This window comes from Homarus americanus, unplaced genomic scaffold (assembly GCF_018991925.1).
Source record: "Homarus americanus isolate GMGI-L3 unplaced genomic scaffold, GMGI_Hamer_2.0 scaffold58957, whole genome shotgun sequence".
Classification (NCBI taxonomy): domain Eukaryota; kingdom Metazoa; phylum Arthropoda; class Malacostraca; order Decapoda; family Nephropidae; genus Homarus; species Homarus americanus.
Window position 1 is genome coordinate 322,464 of NW_024740903.1, and position 21,414 is coordinate 343,877.

The window sequence follows — 21,414 nt, forward strand, 5'->3', positions numbered from 1 at the left end:
TAAGTGTTAATCTAGGATGATATCCAAAGCCAGGGAAGTTAAATTTACCATGTGTAACAGATTGATAACATAGATATATTAAAATAAAAATAGAAAAGTTATAAAGTGTCAGTGAAATTTGCTGTTACAGTATTTCACCATCCACATACATATTCACCCAGTGTGACTTAACCAATCATGAGCTTCCTTTGATTTGGCCCACTTGCAAGATTGGAGTGAAAAGATTATAACTAATCTGCTACAGGTTATTAGCCTATCACACAAACACTGGGTAAATCGTACGACGGTGTTTGTGGAATAATCACCATTGCCCATACAGTAGGTCAATACAATGACCAGGTTAGGCTAGGCAATGTTACATTCTTTTAGTTATTGTATGATTTTAGCCCTTTATTTTCCCTTTGCTTCAAAGCCCTGGCCACCTCTAGTGGGGTCAAGACAGGTTAAATCCTATGCTGGTGTTTGAGGAATAATTACTGTATCCAATAACACCTTATGGATACACTGTTAGTGCCGAGTGAAAATCGTTGTGCCCAGGACACATTGGGCAACACTCTCCTCACATCTGATCCTGAATCAAACTTGGGATGCAATACTAAGTGGCACTGAGCTCAGTGTAGTTGGCTTGTCATTCACTACCACTAATAGCTTAAAAGGTTAGCTACCCCCCTGACTCCTACTTTAATGAGCACTATGGCTCCTGTCATCTCAGAATGGTTGGTATGCCTGGATGCAATGTGACTCAATATTTCGAAATAATATTTGTTGCTTGCCTTTATAGTATTTACTGATGAAAAGAGGTAATTTAATTTGCAATAAAACTTCCTCAGAGAGCAATATTCAGATTTCTCGTTCGTTTTGTTATATTGTATGACGCGTAGTGTTCGAGAAATTTTTGTGGAGTGTACATACAGTATAATAATAATGGTTGCTCCTCTTGTTCAAGGATGGAGGGACCCTATGGCCACCTAGGTGATTATTTTTTTTAAGGTGTAGAAGCTGTCGCCAACACAACAACCAAACCTCAATTTCACGAGCTGTTTGACCCAATGTCAAGGAATTCTCCAAGAAGACCGAACAACTCATGAACTGCACTAACTAACCATTATCCTGTAACACGATTCACAAATTGATTAATACCCAGATTCCTAAATACTGCTGGGCAGACAAAGGCAATTGACATAAAGAAACTTACCCATAATTTCACCCTGCCTGGGGATTGAACCAGAGTCAACTCGCTTGTGAGGTGAGTATGTTTGCAATTACACCACAGGTGCTACTATAGGAGCACTGTTGATAACACCTTTGCACTTCCAAAGACTTCTAAATTATTTTCACATGGTAACATTTATTTTATTTCTTTTGATTTGTTTTCTAAGCATTCAAATATTCACTTAAATATAACAGTGAAGATCTTTTTAAAGACACAGAGGTGAAGCTCGCCTTTACCTTCGTCCAAGTAATGGTTAGTACAGAATTGCTGGTAAAATTTTAGTTTTGATCAGTATTTAGGTATCCAACCTAACCTAACATAGCCATAGAACCCAGGAATTATATTATCTAACCAGGGGGGGTTTCGCCCCACACCCCCCTCAATTACTGGTGGGGGTTAAATTCCTAAGATTCCCTGGATGGCCGAATCTAAAATAATACCGAATTACCAACCTTTGTAATTCTCAGCATTATTTTATCCCCTATAACTCTGGTGGTGTATCACCTACATTACAGCCAGGGGAATATCACATTACCTAGTACCAGTATGTAGTTTATGTTTGTTTATTTGAAGGCACAGGATAGGATACAGATACGACTGCCCTGTGAGACATTGATGTCTATTAGTATGGCAACCTAATGTGCATGCATGGTGGGCAGACTATACAATGACAGTTACAAAGCTGGCCTTCTTTCTGACGAACCAAAGCTAACCTAACGTAATCAAACCTAACCAAACAAATAAACACCACATTAATGCTGGAAAGCAATTTCAAATTCACCCTCCAGACCTAATGTCATGTCATTAACCACAACCCCTTAGTGTTTCTTGATATGAGATGTTATCACATACAATGTACTCTAAACATCATATTAATTTTCAGTTAAAGCATGTCAAGATCTGAAGGTTACATTCAATATCTTCTAGACGTCTGGGCAGTATCAATTTTAATAATATAGTTTCCTCAAGTATTATTTTTTCCAAATTTGAAAACCAGGAGCAGGTAATATGTTCAAGTAACAATGAACAACAGTGAGTTTTGTCTCAAGACTAGCTTTTCTGTGAAGATATCGCATAGCACATTTAATTCTTCTTCCACTGGTAAAACAGTATTAGTGGTCAGGCTGGGTAACACTGAACAGTATTAGTGCTCAGGCTGGGTAACACTGAACAGTATTAGTGCTCAGGCTGGGTAACACTGAACAGTATTAGTGCTCAGGCTGGGTAACACTGCCTCGTCTTCCTCAGCAAACGCCAATCTGGAGTTCATCTTAATTTGTTTCTGACAGCTTAAGTATACTTGCAACGTCTTGTCCACACTCACTGGCATTTTTCTGCTGGACATCCATATGTAGTTGATACACTAATAAAAGTAAGACACTTAATAATACAAAGAACACAGTAATACAGTTTGTTCACAGCAGATTTTCACTTGTTGCTTCTGCCAAGCTGTCTGTGTTACACCTTCACTCTCAGCTCTATTACAACTCTTATATTTCATTCTAGTTTGTGACCATCGTAAACCACAACACTCTACCTCACTTGCCACTAATCTACCATGGCTGGTTTACTAAAGGCCAATATTTAGACAAAACATGATACTCCAAGGCGTGTGGCAGCCTTGGGTGCACTGGCGAGTGAACTAGCCCTGACAGAGCCACCTGGCGGACACCTCCTCAACTACCCTTCAAATTATAATTATTTCCCAACAATAAAGGCTAGTTCTATCCATACACTTGCCCAACAACATGTAATCATTTCTAATTGTGTATTCTGATGTTATATTTCACTCACGTAACTGAGATACTTGTATTTAGCTATGACTGTTGTCTAAAGACATGGTGTACTGAAATGTACCCAGCTGTTGTATATAGAAAAAAATTACACCCAGTTTTCTTCTTGTCGTATATCATAGTTTTTATATGCAACGTTTTATTTGTAGGTGGGTAAGTAGGGAATATTGTGAAGGGCGAGCTTTGGGTGTGGCGTGGCCCGCTGTCAGTACATCTCCACATTACTATAAGGTGAGCGTAATATGGCTTCCTGTCACTCTTTCTTATTGTAGCGTCACCGTTCACACTTCTTGGTCGGGACTGATAATACCCTTCACAATCACTCTTTGCCTTTATAATTATAAAACATTATGGGCAGAGTTTTCCGGTTATGAATGGACGGACTATGTTCTATATAGATTAAAAGTCCATTCTGACATACATCATTGCTCCAGTGACAGTTTACTGTTCCTCGGGCTTCCACTCCTTGCTCTTAATAAGCTATACAGTATAGTCTTTTTGTCGTCTTTATCCATTTTCCATGTATTTTGAATACCTGTATTATATGCCTAAAATCTGTATCGAATACTTACTTTCCTGAATAAAACATATAACTGATGAAAATGATCGAAGTGTCCACAAATGCGACACAATCAAATATAATCATAAAATCGTGAAGCACGGCGGTACTGTACTACCACGTGAGAAGCAATGGGTGGCACCCTTTGTAGCTCCCTCCCTAGCTGACGGCTTACACTACCACACACACACACACACACCCAGACTGGATCACTCTTATGCATTCTACTTTACTTTGTCTCCTCATTCTTTTTCTACTCTTTACTTAACTTGCCCTTTCTGTCCAGTTCCCGAGACCCTGGGTTCTTCGGCTTCGAAGAGGTGGGTGTTACTGGTAGATACAAGTTATAAACAAGGCTCTACAGTGTGCCCACCTTGTTGTACATGAATCAGAGTCATCGCAGAAAACTGCAATCAGGAATAGCAGGGGCGTATACAGGGCATGAGAAAGGGAAAGTTACAGCGTTGGACAAAATCCGCAATGAACTTATACCAATTCCTGATGCTGAGGCTACTGTATTGTTTTAATCACAATCATTCATTGGCCCCAACCTATATATAATCGACATATATTTTTTCTAGGCTCACCGAGGAGAGAGGGGTTACAGACACCCAATAACCCCCCCCCCCCAGCTTGAGCCTGGATGATTCCTGGGGTCTCTTCTTTTTATTATACATCTTTTCACTGGTTCGATCGCATAATAACAGATGATAATAACACAATAAACCTCACTGTACCTAACAACCCATCTCAGTTACCGAGTCGAAACCCTCAAACATCTGCGGTCCTTTTATAGTTTAGTATCTACGACATCCACACTAATACACCTATCCATTATTCACCATTCATTATGTCCGCACATCTGTTCCTAATAGACACACACACTACCTGCTTACCCATGTCAACCACACCGTTAATAAGGCAAAACTTAATTCCTTCAGTGCAAAACATAATAATCATTTTAAGTTTGTAACACTACAATAGCAAATCTTTTTTTTTTAGCATCACTGTTACGGCTGACTGGGTGAATTTCATATTTATTTAAACTTTAATAATAATAATCATCACTCCACTTAATAAGTCCCACCTCCCAGCCTTGTATGTATGTCTCCGTAACGACAGTATCGGTGACCCTCCATCGCTCACTTGCTCGCGAGTTCGTAACCTTGAATGTGCTCCTGATAATTTAGGCGAAGTTTATCTTGTTGCTCTTATTTTTACTTTTTAACCTTTATCCTCTTCGCCATTGATCGGCTCGTTAGGTCGGTCACATCTCGGTTACACACTGTTGGCAAGTACTAGGCATGTACTGCATGGTTCCTGAATGTGTCTACCTGCCGCCAGTGTTGGACAAGTCTGGTCCGAGAGAGCTCATACTAGTTGCCGTCACAACATTCTACGGCAGACTGTTCCGAGAATTTGCAATTTTCACTCCGAAAAAGTTTGCCCTCACAGTTTTCTTGATAATTCTAGAGCTCTCGAAGAGGCATACCACCTTCCATCTATTCGTCTCTCCGATTCTTAAATTTCCTGGTTTCCACCTCTCTAACCGTCACAGCTGTGTGTTGTGGATGATTTATACGTAGGAGTCTGAGACTATAGGGAATAGCTCATTTTCAATGTTAATATTTTTATCCTCCGCGATGGTGGCGTCGCCACGCGACCGAAAAAAAACCATTCAGTAAGCCCATTGCGCCTTACATAATATTGTGCGATAATAACAGGTTACTCAATAAAAAGCAATTTATATATAGTTACACGTTATTGACATCCATTTTTTTTATATCTAAGGATAATTTATCAAAACAACACTAGGGAATACAGTATACTTCCTTCGGTTCTTTAGTAAGAGCGATGGTGGTAGCTACAGCTTTACACCAGTTTTACAAAATTTAATATGAACAAAAATATTGCAGACAGTTAATCAATGCACTTTTTTTTAAAAGGCTGTCATTTTAGTAGTGGTATAAAGAACATCAAATAAAGAACTCATAAAAACTTATGGACACTCGAAAGACAGCTTTCTGTTCCTTTCAAAGTTGGCAAAGCACTTAACAGCTATCTGCACGGTACCAGGTTCCTATTGCAACTGTCAAAAAAAATCTTGCCAAACAATAAAAAAAAGGGGGGGATTTCGCCAAATTCTTCGTCATTCTGCCTGGTAATTATTTTGTTTACTTTCCGGCTGCTTGTCTGCGCCATATTGAGGGGTGAAGCAGAGCTGTCGATAGAGTTAGACCAAACTCTACCTATGGTTCTGGGTCTGGGGTGAAGGCGTTCGCCCACTGAATGAGCTCTCCTCCTATAGTATCAGAACCCTTGTTTATACCCACACTACTGTACTTCCCCATCAATAATGGAGGAACTGAACGCTCAGTTCTGGCGCCTATCCTTCTTTTATTCTATACCAATGACCTACTACAGTAATTTTCTCCTGCGGTCTCAATTCTTTTGTTGGTTACACTAACCTACGTTTCTCAGAAAAAATAATAGAAGTTATCGCTTATCAGAATTTATCCCGAGAGAGAGAGAGAGAGAGAGAGAGAGAGAGAGAGAGAGAGAGAGAGACTTACAATTCGGTCTGTCTAATCTTGGCTTCTATAAGTGCTTGGAGAAGTGGCATGATAGTTCAGGGTTGAATTGTTTATTGTTTGGACGCCTCACACTTCACGTTGGAAAGACGCTTTGTTTATTATCCTTGCGGACTTTTTCCTATTTACTCGACAACAAGAACCGGAATACTTCACACTCATCTTGATTCATATACTATTACACTCGTATGCTTTATTTACAAGCATGCAATTAAAGATCGTGTATATGAGTTACCATGTGCATATAAGTTAACATGTTTACGCCAATTTGTAACATAAAGGCATAGACTATCGTTCTCATTCTATTACAGAGTGTGGTGTGACGTGTAGGAGGCGCTGAAGGAGGTAGTGAGTGGAACACGTACGAGGGGCGGACTGGTTGTGGATGGAGACTGGGAGTATGTGAATGAGTGAGAAGAGGAGAGGAAATAGTGAAATAAGATAGTGTATTAGAACGAATAAGAAATGCATATGAGTAAGAGGGTTGGGGAAGAGAGAGGGGCGTGCGCTGTTAAATGTACAATATCTGTATCTGTTAATAACGAGTCACTGATATGCTTCAAGCTCTATCCTTCTAGGGACACAAGAGTTCTCTCTCTCTCTTTTAATGTTCTTGGACTAAAAGATTTGCGGGAGTTCGTGTCCTATATGTGTATAACTGGTTTGTGTTATCTTTGTTTTTTAAAGGCGCTTTCTTCATCATCTGTGAGCATTTTTGAAATGCATTGTCTAGTATATGTGTGCGGCTGTGTTGTGTAGTGACTGATACAGTTTTCTTGAAGTTTATTTTATCCAATTATTTGACAGTTGAGTTGTTTGTATGTCTTGACCTGTTATTTTCTGATTATATTACTGTCATTCGGCGAGTTTATTGGAGTTATAAACCTGGATATAAATTCGAATAGTTTACCATTTGTGTGCTCATGATTCGTTCGTCCTAACTTGGAGTACTGCTCTCATATCTGGGGTGGCTCTTCTTCTGTCCAACTGTTAGATAGGGTGGAATCAAAGGCATTTCGTCTTATTAACTCTCCTCCTTTAGTTAATAATCTATCTTCCCTTTCTTTTCGCCACAATGTTGCTTCACTCTCTCTCTTTTACAGGTACTTTAACGGACAATGTTCGGTGGATTTGGCATCCTGTGTACCGCCGGCAAGACCGTGGGCTCGTAACACTCGTCTTGCCCGGGGTGCCCACCGTTTCTCTGTGGATGTTAGTCACTAGAATAACCCGTTATAGTACATCCTTTCCTCACACAACCACTGTGGGATGCTCTGCCTTCTTCTGTGTTTTCATACTCATACAATCTGTCTCATTTTAAAAAGCCGTTTTTTCCGGCATCTTCGTGTTGTACAGTATATTAATATAACCTTTGCCTTTTCTATTTTAAATTTCTTTCCATTCTTATTTTTTCGCCCCCTTGGCCCAGTTGTAGGTCGATGACCAGTGCCCGGGAGGGCTAATTTCCTAAAAAAAAAAAAAAAAATACTTCACCTTGTCATACACCTTGCCATGCATTTACATCGCTGCAATACATTTAAAACACCTTGTCATACATTTACAACACCTTGCCATACATTTACATCACCTTGCCATACATTTACATCCCTTAACAGGGTTATATATCTAATTTACCTTTACCTATTTAACAAATGGCCACCCCAACTAGAGGTGGCCATGTCGAGGAAGTATTTCCTTATAATCGTCCTGCTCGACACCTTGGCGAGCTCGAACTTGTGTAAATGCCCCCTGAGATCCGCCCTATAGTGTCTTGTCCGAAGGGTTGTCAGTCTTGAAGTCTTTAATCAATTTGGATAATTGAGATGACAGTTCAAGAATCACCCGCAGTGTCTATGTACTGAACATTATATACATGCTGAATTCATTGTGAACTAGTATGAGAATTTTCATAGAGCCTAAGGTACTACATTATATCGCACAACCAAACACTCTATCACTATTAGTCTTCGTGTGCTGTCCGTCTCCTGATGCTAACAGCTTCATCAAGTTCAACACAGTCTGTTTATTGAGACAAGACAGTTCACAAACACAGAGCAGGTATACAGCGCTGTAAAAACATTAGCATAATCAATGAAGGGTGGATGGTGAGGGGAGGGAGGGAAGTGGTATAAGTGATGGGTGGGGCCATTGGGTACGGCTATACGCAGTTGATTTTAGGTGAAGTGATCCGTAATGTCATGTCTTCCCAACCACTAATTGCTGCTTTTTGTCTCACTGGTGGTATGTAATTATTATTATATTATATTATATTATATTATATTATACATTTTCGAGCATAATTTAGAGCAATATATTATGTCAACAAGTGAATATTTGTCGTGGGGGGAACGCAGTCGAAGTTACAACCAAGCCTCTTTTAGTCGAATATATTTCCACATTTCGAAGTATATAATTATGCTAATAATAAGATAATATAGTGGGTTTTATATTAACTGCTAACCAATCTACAGTGGTCTTTATTTCATTTTATTTGGCGTTAAAAATAGTGACGTGGAAACTTTCAGATACTGTTTGTTTACAGGAGGAGGATTCTAAAATTAACTTGAGGTGCAAGCCTTTTTTTTTTGGCAGCTCTGAGGTCTGCACGGCTGAGGGATGTTGCCAAACTCCGAGAAAATTAAACGCGGAAATCAAACAATTATTAAAAACAAGAACAGATTTTCTAAAACGCAAATACGAGATGCATATACTGTAAGGCTTATGCAATTCCTGGAAGGATTCACATGTGTATAATAAGATTTGTGTATATAAAAGTTTTTCCTTTATATGTTTTCGCGTTCTTTATTACCTATGAATTATATGACAGTAAATAAATATGTCTGCTGACAAAGGAACACAAAAGTTATGAAAGCGACAAGGATGACATTTCCCAAACACACACACACACACACACACACACAGTTTACCATCTTCAATTCTGTTTAACCTTTACATGATAAAATAATTATAACTGATGCAATTGACTCCTGCTGGGGGAAGCATACACGAACAGTTAACAACATATTTATTGGGCAACTTTTCGACAATTATCTCTTGTTATCATTAGACCTACAGCATAAAATACAGGAGCATCCAAAACTTAATATGAAGAATAGAATAATATGAAATACATCACTAAGTATATTAATACAGTCGTGGTATAAGACTGAAGAGGACAATGAGAGGGAGTACTGGTGCATAGTGTAAAAGTCAAGAATGAGGCCGAACTGGTGACAAGGAGTAGCAAGAAGAGCTGTGGAATGATTGACTGGATTAATTTAACGTTATTTGGGGAAAGTAACGAAAAATGAGGAGGAGAGAACACTTAAATATAGGAAACGAAAGTAAAGATTGACGCTTATTATTATTATTATTATTATTATTATTATTATTATTATTATTATTAATTTTTTTTACGGGAATTAGTCCACCCTGGCACAGGTCACTGACCCACATCGGGGCCTGGGGGGCGAAAATGTAGTAGTAATAATAATAATAATAATAATAATAATAATAATAATAATTATAATAATAATAATAATAATAATAATAATAATAATAATAATAATAATAATAACAATAACAATAACAATAACAATAATAATAACAATAAACAACAAACACAACCACAACAACAACAACAACAATAACAATAACAATAACAATACACAACAAACACAACAACAACAACAACAATAACAATAACAATAACAATACACAACAAACACAACAATAACAATAACAATAACAATAACAATAACAATAATAATAATAATAATAATAATAATAATAATAATAATAATAATAATAATAATAATAATAATAATAATAATAATAAAGAACCATAAAGAAATACAAAATGAAAAAAAATCAAAAGTGAGGAACAATATGTGTATGTTGTGTTAAGAGAAACAATTGAGACCCTGCAATTGTGTGTAAATGAGGCAGAAAGTCAGATCAGCAACCTGGTACTTGGTCACAATTTTCGTGATGCCATATGGCAGCAGGGTCTACCATAGACAACACATTATGCTTCCAATATCTCCCCAGGCGGTAGTACCTCCCTATTTGGTAGCTGCCTAATACCTACTACCTAGTGAAAAATAAGTTCGTTTTTTTGCACAGGAGCTATAACCTGCTGCTTATCGTTCAGTGAAAAACTCTGATATTTACTTCCGACCAAATAGAGCTATAAAGTCGACTGGAGTAGCTCAGGGAATATTCTACTGTACAGTGCTTGATAACTCAAAACTCAATTCCTGTAGTATATTATTATTACTGGCAGTTCATTTAACTATGCAACGACTTCGTTCAGTTCAGCAGAAATATATGCCTTCAATTCATTTGTTTAAAAACACACAATAAACGAAGGCTCAATGGCTGTAAGAATATCCTAGTTTGACAAAAAAAAAAATTCCCCTAGTTCAGTGGCTCACAGCCGTCAAGGGTCAAGCATCAATGTAAACCTTGCACTAAGGCTCTTAGGCAAGTGATGTTTACATAGTGGATAAGTATCATAGCCTCTTAAGTGGACCTCACCGCTTAAGAGCGCACTCCCAGAATAAACCATCACCTCAGTGAGTGTTTCTACTTATTTATCGGGTCAGATTCTTCATTAACACCCTTATGAAAAGATGTTTTAAACCAACGCTAAATTTGGTCGTGGCAGTTTGCACTCTGAGTAAGAGGCTAAAGTGGGTTGGCTACTGAGTTACGAGTCTTTAAGTTTCTCCCTAAACTAAACACCTCTGTTTGTTTGCGTCTTTTCTGCCCGCCTGCCTATTTCTCAACAGCACAACGCTTTAGCGGATGACGGTAGTAAAATGGAACTTTTCACATTAAATAAACATGGTATACCTTAGCAGTGCCAAGTCTCTGAAGTTGAAAAGGTGAGGGTCAATTAGTTTCACTTAGTGTTAATACTTATCAGGAGGAAACAATTCAGAGGTAACCTGATTAATCTGATTATAATTCATATTAATTTCACAATAACAATATTATTTTTAATTCATAATGTATACAATGCACAGTCCGTAAGGTTCATGGTGTATTGCTGAAAGAAAATAACTGTTAATGAAGAGATTTGACCGTAAATAAATATTTTCTTCGAATTCATTAGAAACTTAGGTGTAAAAAAATCTTGGTTCTGTTGATAAAGAACTTAAGTTATCAGATCATTGTGAGAAAGCGGTAAATCTTGGTAATAAACCAATTAAACTTATAAGATCCTGTAATTCATTTTGGTGTGCTAGGTATGTCAAAGAAAGCCAATTAATTGAGAACGCCCAGAGGAGGGCTAACAATACTAAGGCCGTGACTGACCCAGACGTTCACGGCCAACAAACCAAGTATAGTAAATCAAATCACATCAAGGAGGGCCACCAGACTGGTGCCTGCACTCAATTACCTCACTTAAGAAGAGAGACTAAAACGCCTAAAGTTGCTTAATTTATACTAAAAAACAAGAGACTTAAATGCTGTGGGTAAGCACTCGTATGAGCACTACTCGGTCAAATGTACGTAATGGGAATTAGCTGATGGGATCATAGCCTAAAACTTGTGGAGCTACCAACACAGATAACTGTCAGAAATAACTTCTTGGAAGTTTTAGTTGTAAATTCATTTAACATATCAAAAGCTGAACAGGAAGCTTGTGCTGCCACGGCTTCCTCGCCTCCCTCCAAGGGTATGAGTGCATCTGATATCACAGTACTGTATTACGCGTCTAAATATTACTGTGTTATGTGATCGGAAATAAACGTAAATAAAACAATGCTTGTAAATTCAGTGTTCAATTTTTTTTCAACTTGAGGAAATGGATTAGTCTGAGTTGAAAGGGGGGGGGGAGGAAGGTGGTGTGTTAACCGAGTTGTGAAGTGAAACTATATTCATACATTGTAAAATAAAAGTTGTTTCATCGTAATGTGTCAACAAATACCACAGAATTTCGACAAATTATAGACATTAATTCCTCTCGATGTTAATTTATGGGAAAACTAACGTGTGGGTGCTGCGTGAGAAGAGACTAAGGCTCTGAATACATTAGCTCAGTTTCAAGGCTCCCTCAATACAAACGTGCTTCTGAGACAGTTCTCCTCTGACAGCTGAACATCCTATTGTGGCATCCTGCGGCGGGTGAGACCACTATCACACATGCCCTTCAGGCTTTCCTCTCTGAGCCACACGAGGTTACCATAGCAGTGCATCTCTACCACCAAGGATTACCATGAAAGGCGGATTATATGCATACTTAACTTAACCTAAATAATAGTCGAAGCATTGAAGTTGTGTTAATTCTTTTTGCTGCGTTGTACACGGGTTAACACAAACTCATTCCCCGGTATTACATTTTCGGTTGCCTAATAATTATGTTGGTGTTGAAAACCCAGGGCCGGATGCAACCATCATGTCACGGCAGCGGAGTCAACGGCTACAAGTCTGTGTGAAGTACAATAACTGTGACGCACTGAACACACCAACTGTTACAGACAGTGCCGGCAACACACTTCACTGAGATGTAGCTATCGTGTTGATAGTGATGTAATTCAAGATTATTAGGGATGATGACGAGAGAGGCTGCTGATGACGAAAACGTGTTCGTTATAAAGGGGTAATTCAGGGTTACAGAGCAGCCACAGAGAGTTACCATATTGTCTAGTTAATATCACAGAAGTAAAGAAACATTTTTTAATAATCTTTATCAGCTTCATCTTAATAAACTATTTGTTATTCGTAAGATAACGGTTTAACTGGTGAGGGCTCAATGATTCATAGAGAGAGAGAGAGAGAGAGAGAGAGAGAGAGAGAGAGAGAGAGAGCGAGAGAGAGAGAGACCTAATAAGGAATTCCTAAAATCAGTATTTATGCTGATACTTCTAAATACCATTTCTCATTCTGAAGTGGTGTCGGAATGGTGAATATGTTGGTAGGTGGTAGTGGTGTGCGAGTGATGGAAGAATGGTGGTAGGGGTGGTAATGGTCGTGGTTGAATTTTGATAGGCGTGGTTACAGGTGGTGGCAGTGTACATTATATGGTAGTAGTAAACCTGGGTGGTATGGTATTAGTAATGATAGTGGTAGTAGTGGATGTGGTGAGTAGAGAGATAAGAGCGGCGGGCGTGGTGGTAGTGGTGGTAAGTGGTAGTAGGGAAGATGTTTTTACTCGGTCGTGATCTCTGTCCCACATGTCGCCCACCACCACACCACACGGTGTCGTATTATTCTTCTCGTAGGATGAATAACGTCACCTTTAAATACAAGTACATAATAATCTCGACAGTTCTCCGACGAAACCTGAGACTTCTCGGAACATAACCAGCAAAGATTAAGTTCACTCTCTTGGCAAATGTGTTAAAAAAAACAACTTAATTTGACTTTAAATCTTAAGTCAAAGTAGTCTATAGACTCACACATCTTCCTCATACAGTACAGTTCAGGATCATGATGTGAAACTCTTAATACCCGGCTCTAACCCCTTCTATACATTAGTGAGTACAGCTTTGTGTTGACATATTTACACCCACACGTAGTAACTACATCATAAGGGAAGAAGCATAAGCATATAACAAGTTTACGTAACCTGCTATAAGATATTAGTAACATATGAAAGAATGGAGACTCAGAAATCCATTAAAATTAAAACAAACATTGAAAAAGAGCAAAGATAAGTACAATCTATAATGAATCGACATCATTCGGGGAGAGAACGCTTGAAGGATGTTAAACAATCTCGTTTGTCAATAAATGTCTCAAACGTTTTATTTATACATTTAGCAAACTATACATTTCAAAACGAAATTATTAAATAACTTTTGAGAGAATTTGTCTATGATGTGCGGGTGTGGTGTGTCTGTGGGCTGTTTCAGTTGTTCCTAGTGTGGTTGTCTGCTCGTACTAATTAGTGCTATACACGCTTGAATACCGTGACACCACCTCAAGTTCAATGACTTAACCCTTAAGTACGATGATTTTTAACCCTTTGAGTATGATGCTGTAACCCTTTGAATACGATAATAATTAAACCCCTTGAGTATCATGATTTGATGACTTAATGGGTTGTCATAGTACTCAAGGGGTTAAAGGAGGGAAAACTCTTTAGTCGTTTTGCCTATGACTTGATTCTCTGCTGTTGGAGATTCTTCAGATGGTCTTAAACAACTGACGAGCGAATCTCAGAACCCAGAGTTTTGAGACATAGTGACAATAAGTAATATAGGACGTATCTCAAAAAAAAAAAAAAAATCTTCACTGTGTTAATGGAGTTAAATACCACATCATGGAAAACCCAGTTACTCCCTCACTAAAATGTCACCATGTTAAGTTGTGACAGTATGTTATTGTAGTTGTGTTGACATGTAATTCACACCCGAGGCGTCACCAAGTCTGAGACACTGGTAGCCGAGCGTGACTGAGAAAATATAACCTTGCTGCCTCTCATTTACAACACTTAAATTATCTTCTTCACACGAATAGACATCAATATACAAGGTCATTTTATATTCCCAGAACCCTAAATAATTATTATATTTTAGAACGTGCAATAAACAGGAGCCTTAAAATCAGTAGGAATAAAGTCTGATTATTGCTAAGTACAATTATATTTCTTCGCAATTATCAGACTTTATTACTACTGATTTTAAGGCTCCTGTTTATTGCACGTCCTAAGAACCTGGATACGATTAAGCATAGGTAAAGCTATACTAAATAAGGCTCAACTTGATGGCACACTCAGTCGGTTATCTCAAATTCACCTGAGTTGTTCAGTTATTAACGTGGTGGCACTTCCAGCCCAGACTATATTAAACGGTTGCTGCTAGTGGTAGTAGTAGTAGTGTTGGTGGTAGTAGTGGTGGGTGGTGTTGGTGGTAGTAGTGGTGGGTGGTGTTGGTGGTAGTAGTGGTGGGTGGTGTTGGTGGTAGTAGTGGTGGGTGGTGTTGGTGGTAGTAGTGGTGGGTGGTGTTGGTGGTAGTAGTGGTGGGTGGTGTTGGTGGTAGTAGTGGTGGGTGGTGTTGGTGGTAGTAATGGTAGTTGTGGTGGTAGTGGTGGTAATGGTAGTAGTGGTGTTAATGGTGACAGCGGCACTTTTGACAGGCCGCCGCGCCGTGCCATACCGAACATACCTCCAACAAGAGCCTCGTCATGGGAGGGGTCGGTCGACTCCCACACGCCGCAGCTCACTCACCCACCACTCATCCCCTAATTTATCCACCCATTAGAAAAAAAAAGAAGCAAAAACAGTTTAATTATATCGTAATCATCTTGTTGGTTAAGATGGAGCCCAACTCAACGTCATTATGATACGCACACATACATCATACAGACATATACAAACAGGTATACAGACGCATATAATGGGCAGTTTTTCACAAGATTTTAAAGAATGTTCCATTAATTTTGTAAGGAAGCAAACGACCCGTCCTCTTTAAAAAGATTGTGTGTTGCTACAATTTTATTTATGATTGGAAGAACCCAACTTGGCTTCCAATATTGTAAATATATTGTCACTTAATTGATAAACGGAGAAAAACAGAGTCTCATTACTTTAGGTCGATATAGATACACTCGCCATGTCACTTTTGTGATCACTTAAAAAAAACTTCGTAAATAAATAAAACAACCTTACCGGATCTGTCATTTTAAAAATAACGTCTAAGTAATTCGTAAGTGAGAAATGACTCCAACTGTGGCATGTTGTTTGATGTGACAGTCAGCAATTTAGGAATGAGAAACGGTTGTGAATCCGACAGCACGTATTAGAGGCATGTACTGTATGTCCCGGAGACGACCTACACGGCAAATAGTTATAAATCACTCTCAGCGATATAACTCTATTAAGATATTGCTCTGACTAATTCCGCGCGTTAAGACAAATCACTTTTGGGAACTTTTAAGTTCAAAGAGTCTAAATGACGGTGCGTAGGCCGTAGGTGACGTCAATCAGGTGATCGATAACACTTAGCGGGGAGGCAGGCACACTGGCAATCGGCCACCTCCCTCGCTCTCACCTCACTGTCGCTCCTTCACGGCCACTCAGTCCTCCCTAAACCTCTACACCAACTCATTATTAAACGATAACCTGAGATATATAATAATTTAAATTTCCCTTTAAAATTTTGAGGAAGGATAGGAACACCTTCGAAAGTTTGTGAATCCTTTTGGAAGACGATGACCGAACTTTTCCTTTCACACCATTGAGGCGGCACGAACACTCTCTGACCACAGAGCTAAAAACATCTTGTCATGGCCGACTGTTTATCAGTGCGTATGATGTAATTATGACCATAACTTAAACCAGCTGCGGCGAGGAGGGCAGCCTATAGCACCCAGCGACTTCTCTACCCTGCAACAACAGTGACCTCTCTACCCTGCAACAACAGTGACTTCTCTACCCTGCAACAACAGTGACCTCTCTACCCTGCAACAACAGTGACCTCTCTACCCTGCAACAACAGTGACTTCTCTACCCTGCAACAACAGTGACCTCTCTACCCTGCAACAACAGTGACCTCTCTACCCTGCAACAACAGTGACCTCTCTACCCTGCAACAACAGCAACAATACTACTACTACTAATAATAATACTAACAGTAACCCATTCATGAATAAATAAATATATGTTTACAGAAGGTGATTATCATCCTAAGGAACAATCATACTTTAATATGTTAGGGTCGTCATTATAATTGTCTTTCATTTGTTACTGTTTGTTTTATCTATGGAGATCGACACAGGCGACAGAGTACGTGAGGAGAGAGAGAGAGAGAGAGAGAGAGAGAGAGAGACCGAGCCAACTACCCTCGTTCTAACTCAGCCAACACAAGTATTATCCCTCTGGGTCAGCCTACATACTGGTTATTCAGGAATCTGTTGGCTGTCTGCCGACCTGCTAAGAGTAAGGAGGGAGGAGGTGCCTGGGGGTGAGGGGGAGGGTTAAGGGGTTGTCTGGTGGAGGTGAGGGTGGGGGGAAAAGGGTGTCTGTGGGAAGGTGGTGATGGGGAAGGTGTCTGTGGAGGGGTAAGGGTGGGGAAGGGGTATCTAGGGGAAGATGATGATGGGGATATTTATGTGGCTGGGGTGGGGTGGGGTAGGGTAGGGGAGGGGTGGGGTAGGGGAGGGGTGGGTGTGGGGAGGTGGGGTGGGGGTGGGGTGGGGTGGGGGGTGGGGTGGGGGGTGGGGTGAGGGGTGGGGGCTGGGGTGGGGTGGTGGTGGTGGTGGGGGTGGGGGTGGGGTAATTTGGTGGTGGGGGTAGTGGAGCTATCTTTGGGTCATTGGGTATGTTAAACAACCACTTTGATCCTGAGTTTCAGGCTATAAAATATCCGTGAATGAGGTATACAGGTATACCTGTATAGTGTATGTGTCTGTGCCTAATTTATATAAGTTAGTGTTTGTGTGCTTGTGTTTGAGAGCTTGATTTTGTGTATGTATTTGTGCCAATGAATGTATGTGTGTATTTACCTCTGATCTGGGTGATGATTCCCTTCATCTATCAACAAACGCACTACGTCACTTTTCCTTCTTGCATTACCACCGTAAGTATATCTAACTTTACCTTGCTTCATCACACTCCAGAACATCCCTCTCTCTCTCGGCTGCTCGCCTCCCTCAGCTAGACCAAACTCCTGTGAACTTCTCAAGAATTCATATCATGTCTTTGTACTTTCCGCCCAACCTCCTCCGGCGCTGCGCCAACATAAATCAAGTGCATCAAGAATAATAACAAAATGGTGTGATCGAGACAGATCATCACTTAAGTTCCTGCTTCCCAGTGATTGGCACGCGCTAGCCGGGGGTTCAGTGTGGTGTGAGCGGGCTGGGGACGTGGGAGATTTTCTTTTCTTTCGATCAATTACTCTGGAAAGACTTTCATGAAGGTCCGGTAAATAAATCTCACTCGTCATTCCTTCACGTCGTTGTTTTTATCTCTGATTACTTTAAAGGTTTCTGAGATTTCCAACATTCGTGTCGCTTTGTTTTCTCTGCTAGTTTGACCATCTTTAATGTTATGGATTGTATCTTTATTACACCCCAAAACGTCATATTATGATTCCTTTGTCTTTGTTTTCATAATAAGTTTTAACTGCGTCATTCAGCGCTGTGGAGAAAAATCCTGATTGAATGACAGACACAACTTTCAGGTCAGTCCGCTCTGAGGGACCAGTTCTTGGTCACCCTCGCTGTCACTTACCCTCCCGCTCATGTTGTTAATGTTCTGCCTCATCTGTATACATAAATCACAATCCCAGTATATTATTAACAGGATCCCAGTGTCAGGGAGTATACCAAGAGGCGTTATGTTCCCTTCCATAACTCCATCACAAGGTCTGCCGCCACAACTTGTCACACAATCACAACAATATATAATAGTGGTGAGGCGTTAGATCTCCGCCCTTCCTACCGTCAACCTTGGACCAGCAGTCAGGGAGTCGAATCCACCAATAATTCAACAACATGCCCTTCTCTCTGCCCCTACCGAGCTTCATCACTTCAAAACCTCACACTTTCAAAAACTTTTCATATCTTTCCCAAATCCATTAATAATTCTTCACACTCTTTGTCTTATAATTTATATGTCTTATTTAGCTAATATTTCCAAGGTAAGATAATCCAAATTCTACACTTTATTCAACAAATTTTTCATGTTTATTCATCACCTCACAAAATATCATTCACTCACCCTTCAGTCTAATTCACTCACTCTTCAGCCTTATTCACTCACTCATCAACCTTATTCACTCACTCTTCAACCTTATTCACTCACTCATCAACCTTATTCACTCACTCTTCAACCTTATTCACTCACTCTTCAGCCTTATTCACTCACTCTTCACTCACAGTTTCACGTTAGTTGTCATGTTGTCACGCACACTAAGCATAGAATATATTCACCATATTACTCTTCTTCAATGTCATGTAACGTGTCGATTCCATGAGTTATTCGCTGTCGATTCTTTAAGTTAATTCGCTCTAGGTGTCGACTCCATGAGTTGATTCGCTTTACGTATCGATTCCATAAGTTAATTCGCTCTTAGTATCAATTCCATGAGTTAATTCGCTTTATGTGTCGATTCCTTAAGTTAATTCGCTCTATGTGTCGATTCCTTAAGTTAATTCGTTCTACAGTATGTGTCGACTTGCTAATACGAAGCTTCTAAAGTTCCTAATTCCTCAACAGAACATTTTTTTTTGTTTTCTTCAAACTTTACATTCATTTACGGTTAATATTCTTCACTTATTGATTCTGTTTATTATTTTCCTTTTGGTTTTCTCACGTTACATCTTCATTTGTTTCTTCCTATAATATATCACTAAGAGAGACACGTGTGTTTACTCAAAATAACCGACTGTAAAATACTGAACTCTCACCTGTGACTGATTTACCTTCCTGTGGTCGCTCATAAAACTCGCCACGTCGCCTTCAACAATTTGTATTTTTGATGATTTAAAACAGGTGATTGAATAGGATTTCCGTCACGATGGATAATTTTGGTATTCGTCTTGATCACCCAGTGTAACACCTTGATCACCCAGTGTAACACATTCATCACCCAGTGTAACACATTCATCACACACTGTAACACCTTGATCACCCAGTGTAACACATTCATCACCCAGTGTAACACCTTGATCACCCACTGTAACACCTTGATCACCCAGTGTAACACATTCATCACACACTGTAACACCTTGATCATTTATTTAGAACGAGTGAATCAACAAGCACCTCCTCCCGCCATTTTTTGCACTACTGACAGACATACGTACACTTTTATACATAATAAGTGAGTAAGAGGCCAGTGATGACAGGCTGTGCTTGGGGGTAGACTAAGCGAGCTGACGGCTGCTGTAACACACACCCATCATGCCGCTAACAGACACTTAGTTCACGCCACATTCCGGTGTAGTTAAGACCGTCTTGGAGTATATGGGGTGACTCAGAGCACACCGTGTGGGCAGACGTCAGCTCTGTGTTTATATCATATTCTATGCATCTAAATTACAGACACACACCAACATGTGTACTTAAATTGATAATTACACACTGGCGTACACAAATATACGTACATTATTGAGTTAACTATACAGTATACACGAACAAATGTGGAAAAACACACACAGTAACACACACACACACACACACACACACACACACACACACACACACACACAGTCAAGAACAACCCTGACACCAGCAAAACAATATCCCCACAGGGCGTTAAGTGAGGCAGGAGAGCGAGCTGAAAATACCAAGTAAACAAAAAGGCCCTGTTAAAAATACAGGAGAGAGAGAGAGAGAGAGATGACAGGCCACTGTCATTTATTGTGGTGGCCTCACCCGTCACCTTCTAATGTCTTTGCACCGCGAAAATAGAGACAACTATTTTCGCGGTGGAGGAATTTGTGAGCGGGCAGAACCTTCACTCAATATCTAAATATAAATCTCATCTACTGTACATCACCAACAATAAATACTTAATTTATTTTCCCACGAGTGAATAATCTCACACCACGGACGAGTTACAACCTTTGAAGAGGGAAAAATAATAAAATTAAAATCCCTTCTTCCCTACGCGCGCTTTGTTAACTTCTACGAGTTTAAATCTGGCGCTGGCTGTAAGAAAAGACGAAAATGTAGTTCCGGGTGCTTAATCTTCAAGCTAGATCAGGGATATGGCTGTAAACGATGGGTAGAGAGTGAGTCAAGGGTAGAGGGTCGTCACTTGCAGGTGTCCCCAGAAGGCGGCTGCCAAGCTTATCAAAGTTCGTTGGGAGGAAATTGTCGCGCCTGATGTCTATGTTTTTTTATAAATATATTCTCTTCTATATATTTATTTTGATGACATGTTTCCATCATATAAGCATATATTTTTATATATTTTTTGAGCAAGTATTAATTTTATTAAATATTATCTGTTCTTTATCCTCTAATGTGCATAATTAGCGTGTTTACTGATGTAGAGTCACAAACAGGAATTTCCAGCTTGCATAAGACCATAAATTACTATGCTTGCGCGGGCAAATCAGACCAAGACCTTGACTACAGAGGCATAAAAAATAATAATAATCGAGAGACTGAATCATCATATTTAAGGAGTGTTAAATCTTTCTCAGGGGATTAATTTATAATGCGTTCCTTTATATCGACGGAGTTCACTTATCGTACGAATAGGGGTTCAATTATCCCTACCTGAGGCGTCAAGGTGTTGTGCACGCTGAGATACATATATTATCGTACGGGTAAAGTCAAGTAACCATACT

General features: G+C 39.5%; 1 protein-coding gene across 4 annotated transcripts in view; it reads right to left on the reverse strand.

Moving 5' to 3' along the window:
• LOC121875558 (unconventional myosin-IXa-like) overlaps positions 1-2,882 on the reverse strand; it is a 55,686-nt gene extending 52,804 nt beyond the window's left edge. For all 4 annotated transcript variants that reach the window (XM_042380151.1, XM_042380150.1, XM_042380149.1 and 1 more), the window contains exon 1: positions 2,751-2,882. The gene's annotated coding sequence lies outside the window, so the exon portion shown is untranslated. The remainder of the gene's footprint in view (positions 1-2,750) is intronic.
• Between the last annotated feature and the right edge of the window lie 18,532 nt (positions 2,883-21,414).